The sequence below is a fragment of the Salvia splendens genome, chromosome 18 (assembly GCF_004379255.2).
Source record: "Salvia splendens isolate huo1 chromosome 18, SspV2, whole genome shotgun sequence".
NCBI classification, from domain to species: Eukaryota; Viridiplantae; Streptophyta; class Magnoliopsida; order Lamiales; family Lamiaceae; genus Salvia; species Salvia splendens.
Window position 1 is genome coordinate 18,185,426 of NC_056049.1, and position 22,980 is coordinate 18,208,405.

Here is a 22,980-nt window from a genome sequence, read left to right on the forward strand (position 1 = left end):
GAGACTCTGTAATGCTAAAGAGATGGTCTTGCTTAGGCAACATTAGGCGGCCATGCCACTCTGTGGTCTCTGGACTATTCGTCGGTGTTGTGACCAGTAAAATTGTAAGATTTTAATGCGTATTGACATCCTCTGGAGGGCACAAAATTTTAATTTTACAGTTGTAAGATTTTGAAAAGTTTTATTGTAACACCCCTTACCCGGTAGGTAACCCACCGAATAAGTGATGTCACGTTTCAGTATCGAAAACCCGTGCTGAAATTTTTCCTTTTTCTTTTTAGCTTAAAAGCATAATTAAAATCTATTACATTTAAAAACTTAACATTTATCCAGCGGAAGGTTAAAGATTAAACTATTACATAACATGCCACGACTACTAAACCAAGTTGACCACCAGTGACTCGCCAAAGATGCAAAGCTGCGCAACACCACTGACATAATGTCGACTCTAACCTGCAGGGGGGAAAGAGGGGGAGTGAGCTCGAAAGCCCAGTAGCAATATCCAAACTACAGAATCCAACCCTCTCAGCTAAGACAATAGTAACTATAATAACTACATTATTTCCTTTTTAATCTTTTGCTTGTTTTCATTTCAATTTCACAGATTTCCAAAATTACTTACAATCACATTATATCAAACTTATTTGTATTATCGTCATACAACTTTTCCATATATTCTTACTCATGTCTCTTCAGAGATTTCATTCTTAATGCCATTTCCTTATTATCTTGACTTATTATTACAATATATATATTCCAAATTCTCAGAATTTTCACACCAAAGCATACCTGTTCAGATACCCATATATATTCATCATATCATCCTCGTCATATTTCTCTTATGGTCTCTTGATAACATATTCATATATTTATTTCTATACTACAACATTTTCATTGTATCTTATAGCTTTGGTTTCTCCAGATTTCGCATATCATCATATATCATTTCGTATCACATTTTTCTCATTTTACCATTTATTTTCGTATACTATTCTTCTGTGTTAATTACCCCGAGCGGGGACCGTTCAACATAAAATATCATTTCCTCCGTGAGGACTGATCAACAATCATATCATATATCATATTTCACAAATCACATATCACATATCACATATTACAGATCCTTTATTCACAAGTCATCAGATATTAATTTTTTCTTATCTTATCATATATTACAGATCATTTATTCAGAAATCATCAGATATTATTTTATCTTATATTATCATATATCACATATTACAGATTACAGATCATTTATTCAGAAATCATCAGATATTATTTTATCTTATATTATCATATATCACAGATTACAGCTTACAGATCATTTATTCAGAAATCATCAGATATTATTTTATCTTATATTATCATATATCACAGATTACAGATTACAGATCATTTATTCAGAAATCATCAGATATTATTTTATCTTATATTATCATATATCACAGATTACAGCTTACAGATCATTTATTCAGAAATCATCAGATATTATTTTATCTTATATTATCATATACCACAGATTACAGATTACAGATCCTTTATTCAGAAATCATCAGATATTATTTTATCTTATAGCCCCAATATCTACTTGGTTTCAGGCAGGGTACACGGACCAGATCAGAAACAGAATCAGATGCAGACGCGGATTTTGTCCTCGAGAGGACTCCGCACAGACCACCCATAGGGTGCAGACAGATAATCAGACCACCCATGAGGGTGCAGACATATAATCAGACCACCCATGAGGGTGCGGACAGATAATTAGACCACCCATTAGGGTGCAGATCAGACAGATCAGATAGGGGCCCATCAGATAACAGACGATCCTCGCTTCGGTTATCCAGAAGACGAGTGATCACAGATAATGCAGCGCTGCTGTCCTATGGCATGCCAATTGTACCCAACACATATGACCAAGCAAACGGGACGTTTTATTTCATATTCTTCTTTCAAATCTCTTTTTCACATTTATTCCATTTCCAAATATCACTTCAGATAATCATTCTTATCGAATTCACAGACACTCTTTTTCATATATATTCAGATATTTTTTTTCATAATCTATTCAGACATATTTCACATTATTCAGATCTTCATAATTTATTACATTTCATTGCATATCGTATCCATTGTCTTTTATTCATATTCGTACCATTTTTTTTCCACAGATCATTCATATTTAAATTAATAAGAATCATAATAATCCACATATTAAATTATAAGCATATTTAAGCACATTATTTAATAACATCTCACATATAATCACATTATAGCACACATCATCTCAACCTAAAGAATCGAAAACCATAGAGAGGATACGCTACCTCGCAGGCTTATGAACATAAGCCTATTTCACCTTGATACTTCTCTACCCTCTAAATCCACTCCTTTGTGATCAAAACGCACTATATGCTCCTTCGCTTTATGCATAATATAAATAGCGTACCAATTAATAACTCATATTTACCCATGATCATGTTTTCATCATTAAATCATCTAAATAATTAATTTGCTATATTAACTTAAATCATCTAACTATACAACTGCACTGGACTGATTCGTCATAAAAATTCTATATTCATTCGGAAGGATTTAGAGGCTTGACCTAATATTTTTAAATGCCCAAAGAAGTATAGTTTATAATCCAACAAGATTCATTCAAAAATTTCTAATGGTTTGAGAGATATTCTCCTTTTACCAGAGACTAACAAAATCGAACAGTTTCTGGCAACATTTTCTACACAATTTTTATAAATAGTATTTGTACTCTTTAATTAGTCACAAAATTCAGAGAACAACGAGACACCTTATAGTTAATTTAGAAATTATGAAATCAAGTTTTCATTGACCTTAAATGCCCTGAATAATTCGGATAGAACATACTAAAATATGGCAGTTTACCACAATTTTGACAGTTTCCGGCGGTATTGTCTTAACAATTTATACATGCAGTAACTGAACTCCTAAATTCTCCATAAAATTCAGGGGACCTCAAGACTAAATATAGTTATTTTTAAAATTGTTAAACAAAAGTTTTAACCTTTCTTAAAATGCTTAATAATTCAAACTAGGAGGCGGCAGATTAGAGAGTTTGATTCTTCTCAAGCTTTTATCTCAAACCCAACCATTCCACATCAAATATCATCAATTCAGCTCCCCCCCTGTTCAATATTCATCCAAATTCACATCCATGTAATCAAACTTCTAATTCAAATATCAAACAACGACAAATGAAGGCCTATGATCGCGTAAACGTCAATATATCGAAATTTAATCGGTTAGTTTTCCTACCCCCGAGTGAATGAAATTTCAGCCCTTCAACATCAAAATATACTCAAGTTCAAGGTATAAAAATAGAATAGGAAGAAAGGGCTACCTCGATTTGCTGGCGGATACAAGATTACCCGATCGATTTACCGATTAAATGACAAATATTTGGAAATTAAAAAGCTTAAGCTTTTGGTCTTCCATGGAGAGGGGGAGGACGTGCTTGTGGCTGAAATGAGGGGGGGTTTGGAGTTGATGATAGACAAAAGAATTCTCTAGAGAATTCTAATCATTATTTAATTATTTAGTTAGTTTTTAAATAAATTAATTATCTTGTAACATTTTATTGCCCTATCATATGATATCACATTTAGGAACTCTTTATATCATCATTTAGCATTTAAATTCTAGTTTAAGGCAAAATTATTCCTGTCTATATCTTCAAAAGTTTCGCCGATCGTTTTCGTTAAAAACTGAAATTATCGGCGATAGAAATTTTTTTAATTACCTTCAAATGGCCCAAAACAATTCCTCACATTATCAACAATTATTCTAGGCCATAATTTTTAATTTATAAAATTATTACCCCTTAGCTTCGATTTATGATTTTACACGGACAAAAGAAATTGCCGAAAATTGACTAATCGGCATTTCGTATCAAATTTATACCTTACGGTTTAACTTAACTACTATTCCTCACCACATATCCAAACCTTTTATTGGTGCCTATAATTCGGGATGTTACATTTATGGTTAATCTAATCAAACTTCTTACATAAGTTTATGACAAATGGTAAATATTCTGTTTTGTAGTGCAAACCAAATCGTCAATATGTCGTTCAATCCTCTTTCTGCAATTCTCAAAGAAAACAAACTCGAGGGCCAAAATTACATAGAATGGAAACAAAATTTGGACATCGTTCTTACAGCTGAAGAGTACAACTTTGTGCTCACAACCCCGCGACCTCCAGTACCAGCGGCTAACGCTGCGGTAGGACTTAGAGATGCACATAGACGGCGGCATAAGGCGAATGAGATGGCTAAGTGCTACATGTTGGCATCTATGTCATCAGTACTCAAGCATCAGCATTCTGCCATGGAAACTGCCGCCGAGATTATGCAGAATCTCAAGAATCTTTTTGGTACTCAGAATCGAACGGCTAAGTCTCAAGCCTTTCGGAGTATCATGTCGAAGACAATGAAGGAAGGCTCGTCTGTGAGGGGCCATGTCCTCGAGATGATGGGCCACCTCAACCAGATTGAGGTGTTGGGAGGGACGATCGATCTCGAGTCCCAGGTAACAATCATCCTTCAAAGTCTTCCCCCTAGCTTCAACAGTTCAAGCTCAACTTTGAGATGAACAAAAGGAATTACACCTTGGCAGAACTATTGACTGAACTTCAGTCAGCAGAGGACCTTATGGTCCAGGCTAAGGCTGCCATGATGACTTCGGCACCTCGTTCCTCTGGCTTCAAGCCTAGCATAGGAAAAAGGAAGGCACCGAACTCAGAATCGGGCAAAGTGGCTAAGGGAAAGAAGAAGAGAAGGGCAAATAAGAAGCCCTCGGGGGAAGTGTTTCAAGTGTGGTGAGAAGGGGCATTGGAAGCCAGACTGTCCTAAAAGGGGCAAGGCTACAGGTATACACCAAGCTCTAGTAGTCGAGTCTTGTTTGGCTTTGACATCTACTTGCACTTGGGTTATTGACACAGGAGCTACTGATCATATTTGTTTTGATCCTGACTTAATGCAGGTGACAAGACGACTACATGATCGTGAGATCGAATTCCAGCTGGGCGACGCTACCAAAGTGGCGGTCGTTGCAGTGGGAGACATTTATTTGCGTTTTAGTAGTGATAGATTTTTGATTTTGAAGAATGTTTTGTTGATACCTTCTTTTAGAAGAAATTTAATTTCAGTTTCTAAATTAGTTTTTGATGGATATTCGATTTCTTTTAATGACAATTGTGTTATTAAGAAAGATGATTCTTATATTTGTCATGGTATCATGGAAAACAATCTGTACACAATCACTTCTACACAGTTTAATAATCGCAAATCAGAACTCAATACAACATCGAAAATTTCAAAGAAACAAAAGGAACCTTCAAGTTCAATGAACGAAACGTACTTATGGCACCTTAGACTTGGTCATGCCAATGAAAGGAGGATCCATTCTCTTATTCAACAAGATCTTATTAAAGGTCTCTAGAGGAGGAAACTTTTCATAAGTGTGAGTCATGCTTAGAAGGCAAGATGACCAAGAGGCCTTTTAAGGCTAAGGGCAATAGGGCAAAGGAAGTACTTGAGCTCGTTCATTCCGATGTATGTGGACCAATGTCTACAGAGGCAAGGGGTGGTTTTTGATACTTCATCACTTTTATTGATGACTTCTCGAAAATTGGATATGTCTATTTGATGCGTCACAAGTCAGAGTCTTTTGACAAGTTTAAAGACTTTAAGACTCTTGTGGAGAAGTATCATGGAAAGAATATCAAATGCCTACGATCTGATCGTGGAGACGAATACCTCAGTGCCAAATTTTTGGACTACTTATCGGAGTCGGGAATTGAATCCCAACTGACTGCGCCAGGCACGCCCCAGCAGAACGGCGTGGCTGAAAAAAGGAACAAGACCTTGTTAAACATGGTTCGATCGATTATGAGTTATGCACGTCTGCCTATTTCATTTTGGGGACATGCCTTGCTTTCTGCAAGCCATATTTTAGACAATTTACCATCGAAATCCGTACCTACTACTCCTTATGAGTTGTGGACTGGGCGTAAGCCCAATCTAGCACACCTCAAGATTTGGGGTTGCCCGGCTCATTATTGGAAAAGGATTCAACTAAGCTAGGATCAAGGACGGAGGTATGTTTGTTTATACGATACCCCAAAGGCACGAAAGGTTATGAATTCTTTAGTCTTCGAGACAAGAAAGTCATTGTGAGTACTCACGCGACATTCTTAGAGGAAGACTATGTAATGAATCATAAACCCAGCAGTGAAGTGGCTCTCGATGAGCTGACTTCTGTCACAAGTTCCATTAACCAAGAATAAGTACCTAGTGTACAATCAATTCCCAAAACTTCAACTTCTACTCAAAATATTGTAGTGCCGCGCCGCAGTGGGAGGGTCTCGCATGAGCCCGACAGATACATTGGTTTGGGGGAATCTATGGATCACTCATTGGACAGCAATGTATTAGATCCCTGGAACTTTGCGGAGGCGCTGGCAGATGTCGATCATTGCGAATGGGTGAAACCAATGGATTCAGAACTACAATCTATGATAGACAAAGACGTCTACGATTTGTCCGTCCTACCCAAAGGCTGTACTGCTATTGGGAGCAAGTGGATATATAAACGTAAACGTGGACCCGATGGACGAGTTAAAGTCTTTAAGGCAAGACTAGTGGCCAAGGGGTATACCCAAAAGGAAGGCATCGATTATGATGAGACCTTCTCCCCAGTGGCCATGCTCAAATCGATTCGGATACTATTGTCTATTTCAGCTTATATGGATTGGGATGTATGGCAGATGGACGTTAAGACTGCGTTTCTAAACGGCGGTCTTGAGGAGACCATCTACATGGAACAACCCGAAAGATATTCCATAAAGGGCAAAGAACACATGGTTTGGAAGCTGAAGAAGACCATTTATGGCCTCAAGCAAGCATCTAAATCGTGGAACCAATGTTTCGATCAAACTGTTCGCAAGTTTGGATTCGAAAAGTGCCCAAGTGAAAGTTGTGTGTATAAGAAAGTTGATAAGGGGAATGTGGTGTTCTTAGTTTTATATGTAGATGACATTCTTGTAATTGGAAACAATAAAAAGATGTTGTCGTCAGTACGAACTTGGTTGTCAAACCAGTTCGAGATGAAAGATATGGGAGACGCGGGACACATCCTCGGGATCAAGGTTCTTCGGAATCGAGAAAAGAAGATGTTGTGCTTATCTCAAGAACCTTACATCGATATAGTACTTAGTTGTTTTAGCATGCAGGACGCCAAGAAAGGTTTCTTACCTTTTAGACATGGCATCCATTTATCTCAAGAGATGTGCTCTAAAACGCCATCTGAGATACATGAAATGAGAAGGATTCCATATGCTTCGGCAGTTGGAAGTCTCATGTATACTATGCTTTGTACTAGACCTGATATTTGCTTTGCTGTTGGCATGGTGGCAAGATATCAGTCGAATCCGGGCCAAGGACATTGGACTGCCGTAAAGAACATACTCAAGTACCTTAAACGGACTAAGGACTATGCTCTAGTTTACAATGCAGTCGAGCTCTGTCCTTTGAGATATACTGACTCAGACTTTTAAGCTGATCAGGGCTCGGGAAAATCTACTTCAAGATATGTGTTCACCTTATGAGGTGGAGCCGTAATTTGGAAGAGTGTGAAGCAGAAATGCATCGCGGACTCGACCATGGAAGCCGAGTATGTGGCCGCTTCGGAGGCTGCAAAAGAGGCAGTATGGTTCAAGAACTTCCTTATGGATTTAGGTGTGGTTTCGAATCTGCCCAAGAGCATCATCATTTATTGTGACAATTCTGGTGCGGTGGTAAACTCGAAAGAACCAAGAGCTAACAAAGCGAGCAAACACATAGAGCGGAAGTATCATATCATTAGAGATATAGTGCAGAGAGGAGACATACAAGTGGTCAAGATTGCGTCAGAGAACAACATGGCAGATCCTTTTACAAAGGCTTTGGCGGTGAAACCTTTCGAATGCCACGTTGAAGGGATGGGAGTTCGACTCATTCAAGACCTCAACTTGCTTTCAGTATAAGTGGGAGAAATTTAGACGTGTGCACTATTTTTTTGTATACTCGAAAGCTGTTTTGAGTATAAGTGGGAGATTGTTAGGGTTTTGTATACTAGAAATCACCTTTCGAGTGATTGGATACTGTAAAACTTTACTTGTTATTTTCCAATGAATAAAATAGATTATTTTTGTTATAATGTTGTTATGTTTTACATTTAATGGTTGTTTATTGCAGATTTAAATGTATAAGAACGTAACAAAGTCTAAGTCTTTGTTCTAGTAGACCGGTTGTGGGCGTCGTCCACTTTAAGGTAACACGGTCAGTTCTAAACAAAGAAAAAGAAGAATTTCACAACCCAGATAGGCCTAGACTACCTATCGTGAAAGGTTGCAATGTCAGTCCGATTATTTCTAAGCCTTATTGAAATAAGATGACGTTGGTGTGGTATAGCACTGAATGGATCTAACAGCAAGACGAGTCTTTATGCTATCTTCTGAAAGACGAGGTCTTGATAATAATTTCTTAATCAATGTACGTTAGCATTGGGCATACGATATTGAGTATCTACTACTTTGACTTACCAAATGTGCGGGTTTTTCGTAACCCAGCGATCCAGGTATATTGGGTAGTGGTGATCATTATCTAGCGGTGCTAGGATTGCTATTACGTTGAATCGTGCGCGAGGAGAGTCTCGTTTGATAACATCCACAAGAGGAGCTCGAAACAAGGTTTTATTATTTGGAACCTAGCTAGTTGGAGTTTGATTAGTCTATGAATAATAAATAAGAGTTTCTTGCTAAGTCCACTCTTGGAGATTAAATATGTTGATTAATTAAGTCCATAGTAGACATTAATTAATTAATGGATGTTTCTATCTTAAGCGCGGTAAATGAATTGAACGCAAATAAAGGAAACCCGGAATACTTGTAATTTCGGATTTGGAAAGGCAGTGCAATATTACTTCTGTAGTGGCTGCTTGTAATATTCCAATATAAGCTTATATTAAATTATGGGTTCAATTTAATTAGTAAAAAGCTAATTGGGTGAGGTCTGATCCAATTCTTCCTTAGATCCCTGACTGAGCCCAATTTGTGACTTAATATAAATAGGGGAATAAAGGAGACAGAAAACACTTTTTCTACATAAAAATTTCATCCCCCTCTAGAGAGAGAGTTCGAAATTTGTGCCTCCTCCGTGAGCAGTTTCTGTCTTCCATTATTCGAGTCCTAGTACGTTGGTGAGATTTGCCCACACAAATATCAGCGTACAGTCCGGGACACCAGTCAGAAGATCCGAGGTCTTGTATTGAAGATCTTCACGTGGAGACGGAGCAAGCCATCATCGATTCTTGATTGAATCAACGAGGTAAATTGACTAATTCCGTAGTAAGCATGTTTTAGGGATTTTATATGCTAAAGCATGTTTTAATTCAAGTTATGAGCATGATACATGTGATAAAAGTGCGAATAGAATTTGTCTAAATAATCTGCTAAATAGATCAAATTCATGTGATCGGATATTTATGCACGCTTCCGCTGCCAACCCCTTCATCTTTCCCGTCCGGATATCCTGTAGCATACAGAAGTTGGGATGCATTAACAGTGTACAATTTAAATCCTTAGTCACATGGCTGATGGACATCAACTTCTGAGATAATCTAGGAACATATAGGCATTTAGAAATATGCACATTAGGAAAATTTTCTATAGTCCATGCCCCCTCAACTGGCGTTATTCCCCCATTTGCAGTTTTGATATGCGACTTCGGGGTCTTATGAATTTCCAAATAATCATTTCTATCGTATGTCATGGTATCGGTGGCCCCACAATCAAAAATCCATCCCGTATCATCAACTATATCACAATCACGGGCTTCAAATGCATATGACAAATTTTCTAAGGGTGCAAAGGACTTTTTGCATATAATAGGGTCATTCTCATAATTATTCCGAAGCTGGGGTGCATTTGTATAATATTTAGAGGCTGGGGGTGCTTTTGTATGAGATATAGAGGCTGGTGACCGAATTGATAATTTGGGGGACTTAATTGAAATAAAGGGATTAGGGTTAAGGATTTGGATCACCCAACCAGTTACCTCCGTTCTCTCCGCCTCCGTCCAATTGGAGCGACGCCACCATCGCTTCTGCCGTCTCCCCCCCACCACCATTGTCGCTGCGCCTGCCACCGCCGGTTGGGAGACCACCGGTGTCTGGTCCCCTTTCCTGGAACCCCGTCATTTCTCGGTTTCCTTCGAGCTGGGTCTTTCCTCAGCTCTCTGTTCCGATGGCGATTTTCGCCTTCCCAGATTTCTCATCTTCCTACCACTCTGGGTATCCCACCAATTGAAAGCACGTCTCTTTCGTGTGTTTGTGCATTTCACAGTGGGAACACCAGAGTCGGGAATTGTCTGGCTTGCCGTTTCCCTGGCGGTTGGCGGCGGAGCATGATGTTGGCGGCGGAGCGTGATGTTGGCGGCTGATTCCTGTTCTGCGGCTGCGATGGGCGGTGTTCTCGAGCTCCAAACCCGAATCCGACCCCCGATGATGTTTCATTCCCGACAGCGGTAGAGTTTGAATCGGATGCCGGTGACATGATCTTGAGTCGAGCTGCCTCCCACTTCACCCATCCATACGCTACGTCGGCTGAGGGGTATGGATCCTCCTTGAGGATCTCGCATCGGATCCAGTCATACTTCTCGTTCAGTCCGGTGAGAAATTTGAATAACCGTAGTTCCGATTTGATTTCCCGGTATTGTTCTACCCCTTTGTCGCAGCAATTCACCGTCTTGTGTGAGCATCGATCGATATCGATCCAAAGTCCGTGTAGCCTACTCCAGTAGGCCTCCAGTGTTGAGTCTCCTTGTAAAATTTTACTTTCCTTGTCTCGCAGGTCGTATATTAGATACGAGTCCGATGAACTCGCAAACGTCACGACGAGTGTATCCCATAGTGACTTCGCCGTTTGGTGATGTGCGAAATCTGCTATGAGATTTGTCTCCATGTTGTCGATAATCCATGAGAAGACTATTAAGTCTATCTCTTCCCAATCTGTGAATCCGTTCTCCCCTGGCTTCGGTGGGGACTGAACTCTAGAGATATGGCGGTAGGCTCTTCGGCCGCCAATGGACACTTTCATTAACCGTTCCCACAGTGAGTAGTTCGAGCCATTCAATTTGAAGGCTACGGTAACACTCTTACTCGATCTAATTTTCTCGGCAATGGGTTCAATTTCTGGTTTGGTTTCTGACATTTTTGGACAGATTTCTCGCCTGTATTGGTCGAGAAAGGTATTTGGGGGCTATGATGATTTGTTTCTGAGCCTAAAACCTGCTCTTGATGCCATGTAGAAAGGTATAATCTTTTATGATATAATTCACAATGATAGAGTACATCATATATAGGCTAAGTAATCTCTATACACGGTAAGATATTCTTCATAATCTTCCTAATTAAATGCCTATAATCTTCTTCCAATTCTTCTCCTGATTTTGTGTCATCTCATTGATTGCAGAATATTCTTGGTTTTATTCTTGATCTCCAACAAAACCATCCCAAACTAACATTACTATATTTGTTGCTATTACCTTCTTAATCTTGAGCAGCAGCAATTCAAGCTCAACACCTTTCTTTTCACTCCCAAAATCAATTTGACTCGGGATTCGGACCACTCGGAACTTCATGCGCTGCCGCGCCATAAAAATCTTGATTTTTCTTGAATTTTTTCTTCGTGGAAGAATCACTAGCTTTCGAAGGAGAAGTAGTTTCTCTCTCGTTGCTCAGCCGCCTCATCATGGGATTTGAAGCCTCCGAGAAAGATGGAGGAGAGAAAAGGAGAAGGATTAGAAGGAGAGGCATCAATCAAGCATTTGAGAAATGATGTTTCACCATTTCGTATTTTTTTTTTCAAATTATTTAATAATTGCACAAATATAGGTAACCTATGTCATCGTTTCACATCTTTTGTCACTATATTTCGTCGTCTTCTAATATTTTAGCAACTCATTTTATTCTTTTCCTAAATCTTTATGATGTACTCCACTATTTAGTAGCGGATTGACAACATATAGTAAATCCGCTGATAAATATTGATATCGGAATATAATTGAAAACTGATCAAGTTTAGTAACGAATGCATCCGTGCGGATTTGTAGCAAAATCTTACTATTAGTAGTAGAATAGTCCGCTACTAAAGTTTTTTTAAAATTTTACATATTGTTATTCCACTAGTGCAAATTATGTTATGGTTCAATTATTTTGTTGTTTACCCAGTTACGACAACTTGTTTACAACCAACTAACAATTTAACAAATAAATATCATCATTTCTTTGTAAAAAATAATAGTAATAGATAAAGTAATATTTTTTTGCAAATCACATTTGATACCGTTATAAGTTAGTTATAGTTGACAGTGTTAAACTTATAATTTTTTTAAATCATTACGACATGTACGAAATATGTACATAATTAGGAAGGAACACTTATAATTATCTGTATTATGTGTTATTCTGATATTCACTCTAAGATCATATCATATATATGTATCAAATATATCGTATATCATTCATGTATTGTATGACCAAAGTTTTGATGCAATAGGCAAATATGGTTAATAGGGGCTGAGGTTTCTAAATATTAATTTTAAGTATATTTTTGTGTAATTTAGGTTATTTGTAAGGGCTTTTATATAATAATTTATATTAAATTTGTTTAAATTAAAAAAAAGTAGAAAAATGTTAAAAAAATAATATGAGTGAGGGCTTTAGCCCCCCCCCCCCCCCTCCCACTTGGATCCGTAGACTATAGACCTTGTAATAAATTACTTACTACATTTTGATTTGTTTCAAATTAAGCACTAAAATTTCTACTTTATAATATTCCTATTGTTTTAGTTTTAATTTAACCAGTTGCGATAAATTTTAGTGCTTAATTTTAGTAACCATTTATGGAATTAACTCTAAAAAGATAGATACGATACGCTAGAAAGAAATTAATTAATTCATATTAATTAAAAGTGTTATATTTGAACAAGTCAATCTTGATTTAATATCTCGTTCTGTTCAATAAATTATGTTAAGTTAAAGATCTAGTCTAAACATTTGAAAAGCAAATAATTTTAGTTGAGTACATGATTTTGAATATCGAGCTAGTTACCAATATACACTCATTTATCCTATCCCCCAACTTTAGCAATTGAATAGATATTTACAAAAAGAAAAAGAAAAGAAAGCTTCTAAAAGATTGAAATGACTTATCTTTTTCAAGAATTGAATAATATTTGCCAAAAATATGAGAATAAGGATGGGAAAAGCATTGGAAAGAAATGGATGCAGAAAGCCTCAAACCTTTTCTTGTTGGACTTGGACTATGCATTGAAAAATTACTAATTAAAAATGTTTTCTTGTGTAATATGGCGTGGCTGTCAGATTTGTACATGTGTATGCAATATTCGCATAATGTGCGTATATGAAATAAAGCCATGCAGAAAATGGAAAACAACAGAAAAAACAAAGACATGAGTTTGTGACAAATTTCAACACTTGTCTCCTTGACTGAATGCACACGTCCCCACTTATTTCAAATATACATGTGTCTCACAAATCAATCTTAAATGAATAATTATGTGATAATTATTCATAATCACCCCCTACAACTAAAATATAATCTCACAATTCAATCCTAGACTACATCTCATGATCATGATTAGTTGTCTAATAAACCAAACAACCACTTAAGGGATAAACTAATTAGTTAATCATTCCTCCGTCCGTCAAGAATATGCACTCTTTCCATTTTAGTCCGTCTCACAAGAATATGCATTTTCTAATTTTGGAAAGTCTTTTCTCTCTAATGAGGTGAGACTCATTCTCCACTAACAATATTTTATTTACCTTTTCTCTCTACCTCTCTCTTACTTCACTAATTTTACATTAAAACCAGTGCGGATCCTAAAGTACATATTCTTTGGGGACGGAGAGAGTAATTGATTACTTATTTAATTCATTCAAATATTAACAAATTTTATTTAATTTTTATAATGTGCAAGTCTCATTTCTCATTAATGAAATCTCATTAATGAAATCTCATTAATAAAAAACGATAACCCCCATTATTGCCTACTAATCTATTAATACATAAAGTCTATCAATACATAAAGTGACAGTTTCTGAGAATTTTTTTTAAATGCCAGTTTTGCCCTTTTTGGCGGGAAACTGTGCATTACCACTGCTGTTTTTTGTGTGTTTTTGCACCATTTTATGTTAATATTCTATACATGTTTTTTTGCACCATTTTCGGCCATTCTGGAAAAATGTGTAAAGGCTGCAGGCCTATATCAGTTTGATTAAAAGTAAAGCTTATATCAGTTTGTATGTACCGAGAATTGTGTGGGGGTAGGATGCAGCCTATGTGTTTTATACTTGCATAGGCTTATGTAAAAGAAATACTATTATATTACACAATATATGTATATTGTATATTCTATTCTTCCATAATATCTTTCCATCTCTTCCCAATGCAATTAATCCCTGAACAAATATTAATATCATGTTAGTACTCATACTCAAAACCTATAATGTATACATACAATTTTAGAACATGAAAAAAAGAGAAAGAGAGAGAAAGAGAATAAAATCAAAATTTTAGAACATGAAAAATAAGAAAGAAAGGTGTTAGAGTGGGACAGTATAAATTTATAAATCTGTTCTAAACGAACAGATACAATACCAAATGAAAAACCTATCAAATAGTATATATATTTTAAAAACAAAGCATTGAATTCGTTTGTGTAAAGAAAATTGGAGGCATAATACATCCTATTAAATAAATAGATAATAGGATTTGCAAAGAGTAGCAATTGTAGTCATTTAATATGTATTCTATTACAAAATATATATTTTACATATTTCCAAAGCTGTCATTGGTACATTTGTGTATTTTTAATGCAATCTATCTCTGATAATAAATGCAACATATATTAGTAATCAATGTAATTCGTTTTTGTAAATAAAATAGGAAAAATGTAGAAATCCCAATAAAGTCAATAATATTAACTACAAAGCATTAAGTAATTAGTATATGCAAAGTAATAATGTCACTGTAATGATTAGTATATGAAATTTATTTCGAACTATTGTTTTATTTGTGGCAGTTTAAAAAAATGTAACCTCTTAATCTTTTCTAAGTCTTAATGTTATTTTTCGAAGGTATTTTTCTTCGCAATCAAATCTAAGACTACTAATTCTAAATTAACTCTGATTCACTAATAGTATTGAAGACCTAATCTCCTTTATGCTCAGGAATGGCATGGAATTAGTAACTTGAAACTGATTCAATCTGAATGACAGATTATTAAATGTAATCTAAGTTGTATTGTGCTAATTGCAAAGAAGATGTAGTATTATGTAGTTAATATTTAAAGTATATGTAGTTAAAAGTATATAATTCTGACTAGGGATAGTAATTAATTTGGACCCATTAGAGTGAGATGCAAGACATATAACTGAGTCATTTTGTTTTCATATTTAAAAAGAAAAGAATTTCATACCTATTCTATTTTATGTTGACGAAGTAGAATAGGTTTAAACCCCTGATGTCTGACATGTCATGTCATGTGTGCTTTGGAAACCTAAATTACTTTTTTTAAGGAGCATGCTGACCATTTTTACCCTATAAATACCCTTTCCTACACTTATCACTCACCAACTCCTCACAACTGAAAGACTCAACCGAATCAACAACACAAGCTTGGATAAGTTTCTTTTCAAATTCTATCTGCATTCCTCTTTATTGAATCTTCTTTATAGTATATTTCTTCTTGTTTCTGAAATGCCCTATATGTACTGAAGTTAGTTTATGATATTTAGCTCCGGTAAATACTTAGTTACATGATGATGCAGTTATCTAACTTGAAATTGTCAGTAGTTCCATGTTTATGTGGTCTTATTTCTCAATGTTATTAAAATTAGCATAATTAGCATAGTAAAAACTCATTTTATAATGAATGTAGTTTTCTAACCTTGAATCTGCCATCGCCTCCATGTTTATATCATCTTTTTTCGTCATGCCTCCATTGTTTGATATTTTTGTGGATCATTCCCTGCAATCAATATGTGATACGGAGTATTATTTTCTCTGTTTCGATGTTCACTATGCTTCAAACCATTTTAAATTAGTAGTTAGCTCCTGTTAATAGTCATTTTACCTTATTTTACAGTTTCTATGCATTCTTGGATCTTTTCCTGCCACTTCGATTTGCAATCTATGAACATCATCACCTGCAAAAAAATGTATAAATTATTTTCTTTTATTTAGAAATATAATTATATGTAAATTTGTTGCATACTAATAGGAAGAAATGACTGAAGTTGAAATCATTCCAATTGAATATTAGCTCTAAATTGATGAGATTAGTTTGCTATTTTGTCCATCTTTATGTGATCTTTATTAACATTAGAATCTGCTTCTGTTTCTACCATATTTGTTTATTCCCAGTATTGCATTTAGTTTATGAAGATTAGGCATTACCTCATTAATATTTATATATAATTTGCTTTCCATAGCTGGCATCGATACTTTTTTTATCAATCCATGCACAAAAGAATGAAGTTATGTCATTATTTGTTGATTCTCAAATAGTAATTCCTCTGAATACTAATGCATTCAGATTTGAGCTTCATTTTTGGTTCTTCTCATTCTCCAGCATGGTATGTTTACCATTTTTTATGTGATGTTTAACAATATTAGTATCTACTTTTGTTTCTACCATATTTGTTTCTTCTAAATAGTCTATTCAGTTTAACTAAATTAGGCATTACCTCATGAATATTTATGCATCAATACCTTATTTTTCAACCAGTCTCTGCACAAAAGATATGAAATTATGTCAGTAATTCATGCATCGAAAATTGCATAGGTGCAAACATATTTATATTAAAATTGCCTAGGGGTTCTACCTTTAAATAGATAATTAGAAATTAGATATATTTACAATTTTAGCCTCAAACAGAATTGGCTCACAAAAAAGCTGATCAACATCGACTCAAGTGCAAAGATTGTGTAGAGGCTCATTTTCAGAGAGGCTTGAAACATTTTTGAAAATTGTTATTAATCCGCAGAGATGAGTTTTGAATTATTAATAAATATGAAGTTGGCTTACCGAATACACTTCAGGTTATCAGAATTATAAATAGGACAGAACCATCAAGTCTTTCTCCACAATATTTCCAATTAGAATAAAAAAATTTTCCTGTTACAACAAAAGCCCGAAGAGAGTTAGAGGCACAACATGTCAAAGTAAATGTGACATTGTGATTGCAATTCAAGTAGAGTGAGAGCCATCAGATGCAATTGTTTTTCATACAGAAATTGGTACGCAAGACCATCAACAAACTCTAATTGATCTACTATCTCGGTTAAGGTAAAGTTTTATTAATACTATCAGTTTACACTGTTGTATGAATGAATGCAGCTCTATAAACATAGTCGTTAAAGTGATTTGCATAGAACAATGGAAGACACAGGCAAAGAATAGTTCTCAATCAGAGTGACGGAAATTCCATCATCAACAATAAATATAGTCACTAAGCAGAGAGATATCACCACATTTGTTCCTTCCACAACTCAGCTTGAAAGATAAACGAGGGTTTGTTCCATGAATAATATACAGCTCATAATCAGGAAAGGGCTCATGCTACAACATAACATGATTCAAGTCACACGTTGACAATCATGAAGAGCTCCACAGTTATTCTGTAAATGAAATAGCTCTAAGCTTTACCTTTTACAGGAACCGGCATTGATTTTCATGATTTTAGAAGCTCTGCAGCTGAGAAAATGAAAGCTTATCGATTTTTTTAGATCCAGTCCTGCTAACATTTTTTCAATGAAATTAGTTCATATCTAAACCTGTAATGAAAATTTAAAACTTATATGACAAAAACAAATTTGTGAAGTACCTTTTTTGGTGAGGGAGAGATGATCGGTTGCCGATCTGGTAGGGGTTTGAAGAAATTGCTTCGGCGTCCTCTGTTTCTCTTTTTTCAATGGTGGAGGCAGAAGGTAGAGGGAAATAGGGTTTTGTCACTGAGGCGGCGAATAGGATTTAGACCGCCGTCGGCGACTGGCCAAATGGTTGAAGCGTCTCCGATTTGTTGTTCAGTCGAGTCGTTGTCGGCGTTCTCTTCCTCTTCTCCGTTTTCGTCGGTCGAGGCGTGGAGAAGATAGAGGGAATTAGGGTTTTTCACCGAGGCGGCGATTAGTGTTGTTACTGTCGTTGGAAACTAGCCTCAAGGTGGAGGAGTCGCCGATTTGTTCTTCCTGGACCCGGTGTCACCGTCCACCGCCTTTCTTTCTCCATTTTTGCAGGTGGAACCGTGGGGAAGTTAGAGAGAAATTAGGGTTTCCAATCTAGGCTGCGCATGAAATGTGACAAAAACACTATTTATATTTTCTGAGCAATAAGTTAATAATTCCTAATGTCTTTAATTATGCTGATTAATTTTAGTTAGTGTAATGTTAAGTTTTAGCAAGTTATTGAAAAAATCGTTTGGGCTTTTATAAATATATTGAGATGAGATATTCGGCCGCTATAATTTTATCAGTTAATCAAATTGGGCAATCTAGAGTAAGAATATTTTGGGCTTCTATAATTTTATCAGTTAATCTAATTGGGCAATCTAGAGTAAGAATATTTTGGGCTTCTCAATTTAGTTTGGAGTATTTGAATTGGCTGTTTCTAATACCTATACCGATAAAGAAAATAGGCCAGATGTTAATTTTTTTGTGGCCCATTATTATGATAAATTTGTATGAATTATATTAAATTTAATAAGAGTAATTGTTTTAAATATATTTCCTCTTTTATATAATAGTTTTGTAAATGTTAATTTCTCTCTAAATTTTTTAAATTTGTAAAGAATTTTTTATTTGAAATTTAATTATATTTAATTTACATTGATTCGACTAATAACAATTTTTCTTTTTGTAGTTGATGTTGGTGGATTCGTTGATAGATCCATTATTTTAAGTGATAGGTTATTAATCAACATGGTTCGCGTAACGTGAGTTAGATTAGTTTGAATTCGTCAAATTTGAATCTGGGTGGAGGTATTTTTTTGCACTTTGTTGTATATAAGGTTAATATTATTTATGCATTAAATTATTTTAGTTTGTATATATGGATTATGTAATGGCACAAGATTGCTAATTACACGATTAGGTGATTATGTTTTGTTGGTTGGCCATAATGTTGGGCATAAAGTTTTGATCCCTCGAATGTCTTTAATTCCTTCTGATCCAAGTTTGCCATTCAAATTTCAACGACTACAATTTCCTTTGGTTGTGTCGTATGCAATGATAATTAACAAAAGTCAAGGTCAATCTTTGACTCATGTTGGGTTATCTATCATCTATCAATATATAAAGTGACAGTTTTTTAGAATGCCACCTGGCACATTTTTGGCGGGAAAATGTGGTTTCATTGCTTTTCTTTTTTAAATAATTTTTGTAGGCTTTAATTTTTAGAAGCATATTTTAAAAAATTTCGGGCCAGTTGTTGCGCATGTTAAACTGCAGTGTGATGACTATCTTTTGAGATTTTCTTGGTTGTTCCAATGTCCATGTTGCAGGCCTATTTAAACAAAATGATTAGCTTTTACATTGGAAATATAAAATCCAAATCTATTACTACAAATCTTGATTATCTTTATTAGATTGTCAATCAGCCGGTTCTCCTCTTGTGCGTCTCTTTACTACAAACCTGCAATTTAAAATAATTTAGAAGCCATAACTAAAAGTATAATCTTCATTTTTACATTGGCAAATAAAAATTTAACACAAATCTAATTCCTACTATCCCTTCAACCATATTTGTCATCAAAATAAGTATTCCAACCCCGCATAATTGTAGAGTATAAACTTAATATGTTTCATAATTGACAGAATAATAACATATACTCCTATATTACTTGGGCATGATTATAAAACTAATCGAATTCTGTCAATTTATGAAAATCAAGATTAGTAACACTATTTTGAACCAGCAATCATATTTGCACTTTTCTTTTCTGAAATCATAACTTAAAAGAAAACAAATTATATATACACTTTTACTATCTTTCTATTTCATAAAAGAAGTTATTGACAAAGTATGATATTGTATGGATGCAATTTTTTAAATTTTTGGAGGGGTGCTATTCTTAAATTTTTTTTGCTGCAATTATTAAGTCTTATGAAGCATATTATATTTGAAACAAATTTAAAGCCCTATGCGTTTTGTGAATGAAGTTTTAATAGTATACCTTTTTATCTTCTTTTGTCCTACTTCTTCCTGAACTAGTCTAGGCTATTAGAGCACCCGCAACGCGTGCCGTTGCAGTGCCATTTTTCATTCCGGAGGAACGGAATCGCGGCGGCACGCGTTGCAGCCGCCCGTGTCGTCGCCATTCCGTGCGGGTGCCGTTCCCGCGAGACGCGGCACTACACGTTCCGCCACGCGCCGAGGCGATGTGGCGGCCTCCCATTCGACGCGTGACGCCCACTCGCTGCCCCGCGAGTGGGCGTCGTCACGGTGACGCAATAATTTGATTTTTTTAAAAAAAAAATCGAATTTTAAAAAAAAAAAATTGCAACGGTATTGTTACCCTTTTTTTTGCCGTTTTTTATTTATTTATTTTTAATTTATTTACTCTATAAATACTCCTATTTCATACTCATTTCACTCACAAACACACATCTATTCCTCTCAAATCCTCTCTATTTCCACCCCAATTTTCATCTCAAATCAACTCTGTTTTTCTTCTCCTAAATTTAATCAAACTAATGGATCCTTTTGAACAAATGCGTCAAATATTGGAACAATCACTTGAAGAAGATCGACGACGGGAGGCGGAAGAAGCCGCGCCGCCCCAACAGGATCTAATTGAGCACATTTGGGCAAACTTTGGCGGATGAAATTAGTAAAATTGTGTACTTTTATTTTTTTAGGATTTTAATTGTGTGCTTTTTATTTTTTTAAGTTTAAGTTGTAACTTTGTTGTAATGTTGTGTGTTTTTTAATAAAGTGTGTTTGTTTTTTATTAAAGTGTGTTTGTTTTAATTGAATTGAGTTGGAAATAAAAATAAAAAATAAAATTGAATGAATAGTAATTTAAGGAACGGTTAAGGAACGGAGGGTTGCAGGTTCCGTTCCTTAGTTAAGGAATGGAGTAAAAAAGTACAGTGGGGCCCGCAAATAGTAGTTTAAGGAACGGTTTAGGAACGGTATAGGAACAGCGTTGTGGATGGCCTTAGGGACTACCACAATTCCACAAAGAAGGCAACTGCTACTATCTTTTTAGGTTATGCTAGCCCTATTTATAAAATGCATTGTTTTTTTAATTGACACGTGGCGGCTACTCCTTAATTCTATTGTTTGGTGAAGCTTTTTGTTTGTTTGTTTATTTGATGTATTACTTTAAGTCTATTTTATTTGTTTTGAAAGTTAAAGTATTTGATTTCAAGGCCTTATTTACTCTGTTTATTGAGATGTATATTAAGATTTACTTAACCTAATATATTGATCATTTATACTTTACTTATCGTAATATTATGTTTGCAGGTGGGTATAATAAATTCTATTTATTAAATGCAATGGGTTTCCAATTGACAGGCTACACTAAACTCTATTTATTCTAAGATTTACTAAACCTAATTATATAATACTACATAATAATATTTTACTAACCATAATAATATTTTTCAGGGATGATAATTTATATCTGATACTTTTATTTGTGTTATTTGGAAGGTCCTTTCTATGATTATGTTTTTAACTTTTATGGGAAACATGCATACTTTTGGATTACACAACAGGCCCACCTTTTATAATGTAAGCCCATGTTTTTTTTCTCTATAAAACCTACTATTCTTTCAAAATTACTGTCAAGTGAAACAAGCAACTGAAATATTAGGTAGTTACCTCCACATTCTTTCTTCCCAGATTTGTTCTCTTTTAATCTGCTTTGAATAGATCTTCTGCATTCCATATTTTTAGTTGCTTCCTTTCAAATCTGCAATATTCAAGCAGTAGCATTGTAGCATATTTATTTATTACATTGCCAACATTCATATGAACTCAATCGTGCAACATTCTTATGTGCTAGAATATTTAAATAAGCTAATTAAAGTGTCTACTAATTTTTCTGTTGGGGCAAAAAAAGATGATAATTTTTTTTGTGCTAATTTGTTTGGTGGCTTTTTAGGTTTTAATTTTGTACTAATATTCTTTAAATTATTAATGTAAATTTTTGTATTATTATTATTTTTATGTTTTTAGTAAATTATTTCTATTTCTTTTAATTTGAAAAGTAATAATAATTTAATTATATATTATTGATTAATTTTCTACTAATTATGATTTATATTTTGTAGCTAATGTGGGTGGATCATTTCAAAGTCCTATAGTTATAAGTAATGTTGTTTTTTATGAACGTACTTCATCTATTGTCAATGAGAGCATTTTAGAATCATCGATTTTGAATGAAGATTGATGTATTTTCGTATTACTGCTTGGTTTGATTATTAGATTGTAGTTTTCTACACTCAATAATTGATAGTTGAAATTATTGTAACTTTTATAAACGATTGGTAATATTTCACCAAAATTTTTTTGTTGTGTATTTGAATCATAAATATAAATCTTAAGCTTTATTAAATCAAATAGAATTTAATCCAAATCATATAGTCTGAGTTTAAAGATCTTTTGGCTCCACATTGTATAAACTATATTCAGTAAAATGTTTCTTACCTTTTCAGATTATTTGTGTTGTTTATGCTTGTGCATGCACTAGAAACAAGATTTGTTCCATCGTTCCAAAGTTGCTTTGATTCTGGTTCAGTCCTTCTTAGTTTCTGTAGTGTACTTGAAACGTATATACTTCATATGTCCACGAAAAATAGTCTAATTTTG

General features: G+C 34.9%; 1 long non-coding RNA gene across 1 annotated transcript; it reads right to left on the minus strand.

Moving 5' to 3' along the window:
- Positions 1–253: 253 nt before the first annotated feature.
- Positions 254–4,007, minus strand: LOC121776377. Its single transcript, XR_006045280.1, has 3 exons — positions 3,377–4,007; positions 2,325–2,420; positions 254–453 (listed from the first exon to the last, which is right to left on the minus strand). It is a non-coding gene; the product is annotated as an uncharacterized LOC121776377 (long non-coding RNA).
- Positions 4,008–22,980: the final 18,973 nt, after the last annotated feature.